The following is a 2,070-nucleotide window of genomic DNA, read 5'->3' as shown; positions in this document are numbered from 1 at the left end:
GTTTTGGGGTTTTTTTGAGGGGTTTTCGTGGGGGGATTTTTCGGGTAATTTTGGGAGACTTGGGTTTTTTTGGGGGGTTTTTTTGGGGTTTTTTTGGGGTTTTTTTGGGGGGGTGTTTTGGGGGCTTTTTGGGGTGGTTTTGGTTTTTTTTTGTTTTTTTTTGGTTTTGGGGTTTTTTGGGGTAATTTTGGGGCTGGTTTTGGGGGTTTTTTGGGTTTTTATTGGGGTGATTTTGGGGGGGTTTGGGGCTGGTTTGGGGGTTTTTTGGGGGTGTTTTTGGGGTTAATTTTGGGTTTTTTTGGGTTTTTTTTGTTTTTTGGGGGAGGGGTTGGGATTTTTTGGGGGGTTTTTTGTTTTTTTTTTTTGGGTTTTTTGGTGATTTTTGAGGTGGATTTGGGGGGGATTTTGTGGGGTTTTGGGGTTTTTTTGTGGCTGGTTTTGGGGTGGTTTTGGGGTTATTTTGGGGCTGTTCTGGGGCTGGTTTTGGGGTGGTTTTGGGAGTGAATTTGGGGTGATTTTGGGGCTGGTTTTGGGGTGGTTTGGGGGTTATTTTGGGGTTGTTCTGGGGCTGGTTTTGGGAGTGATTTTGTGATAATTTTTGAGTGAATTTGGGGCTGTTTTTGAAGCGGTTTTGGGGTGAATTTTGGGATGATTTTTGAGAGATTTTGGGGCTGGTTTTGGGAGGATTTTGGGGGTGATTTGGGGTTTTTTTCCGTCATTTTGGGGAGGGGTTTGGGGCATTTTCTGTGATTTTGGGGCTGTTTTGGGGGGTGTTTTGGGGGGGTTTTGGGGGGATTTGGGGGCTGTTTTTGGGGTGGTTTTGGGGGTTATTTTGGGGTTGGTTTTGGAGCAGTTTTGGGGCTGGTTTTGGGGCTGGTTTGGGTCTGATTTTTGGTTGGGTTTGGGTCTGCTTTTGGGGCGATTTTTGATCCATTTTGGGGCTGGTTTTGGTGTGATTTTTGGGCTGGTTTGGGAGGTGTTTTTGGGGTGTTTTTGGGGCTATTTTTGGGCGATTCTGGAGCATTTCTGGGTCTGATTTGGAGCAGTTTTCGGGGTGATTTTTGGAGTGGTTTTGAGGGTGTTTTGGGTCTGATTTTGGGGTGGTTTTGGGCAATTTTGAAGTGGTTTTGGGGGTGGTTTTGGGGATGGTTTTGGGGCTATTTCGGCGTGATTTTGGGTCCAATTTTGGATTGTTTTTGGGTCTGTTTTTGGGGCAATTTTTGGGCTGTTTTGGGTCTGTTTTGGGTCCAATTTTGGATTGTTTTGGGGCAATTTTTGGGCTGTTTTGGGTCTGATTTTGGGTCTGTTTTCACGATGATTTTGGGGCTATTTTGGGTCTGATTTTGGGGCCGCTTTGAGTCTGATTTTGGGTCTGATTTTTGATTGGTTTTGGGTCTGGTTTTGGGGCAATTTTGGAGCATTTTTGGGTCTGATTTTGGGTCTGGTTTTGGGTCTGGTTTTGGGTCTGATTTTGGGTCTCTTTTTGGGCAACTTTGAAGTGGTCGTGGGGGTGTTTTTGGGGCTATTTTGGGGGTGATTTTGGAGCAGTTTTGGGGTGGTTTTGGGTCTGATTTTGAGACTATTTTGGGGGTGATTTTGGGGCGATTTTGGAGCAGTTTTGGTTCTAATTTTGGGGCTGTTTTGGGGTCAGTTTTGGGGGGTTTGGGGTCGGTCTTGGGGTGATTTTGGGGCTGGTTTGGGGCTTTTTTTTGGGGCAATTTTAGAGTGGTTTTGGGGCTGTTTTCAGGGCAGTTATGGGGCTGTTTTGGGTCTGATTTTGGGGCTGTTTTTGGGTAATTTCGGGGCAGTTTTGGGGCCGTTTGAAAGGGCGACACCCCCAAAAAGTGGGGGAGGGACCCCCCAAATTCCCCTAAACCCCCCAAATCCCCTAAAATGCCCCTTTTCCCCCCAGGACCGGGCCCTGATCCGTCGGCTGGACCTGATTTGCCGCGCGGTGCTGACGGACGGTCCCCACCCCCCCCCACGAGGATTTTGGGGGGGCCCTGGGGGGGCTCCCCGGCCCCTCCCCCACCCCCCCTCCCCCTCCCCCTCCCCCCTCCTCCTTCCAGC

Source organism: Neopelma chrysocephalum, unplaced genomic scaffold, assembly GCF_003984885.1.
Source record: "Neopelma chrysocephalum unplaced genomic scaffold, ASM398488v2 Primary Assembly neopelma1_96071, whole genome shotgun sequence".
In the NCBI taxonomy this organism is placed as follows: Eukaryota; Metazoa; Chordata; class Aves; order Passeriformes; family Pipridae; genus Neopelma; species Neopelma chrysocephalum.
Note: the sequence above shows the minus strand (reverse complement) of the source record.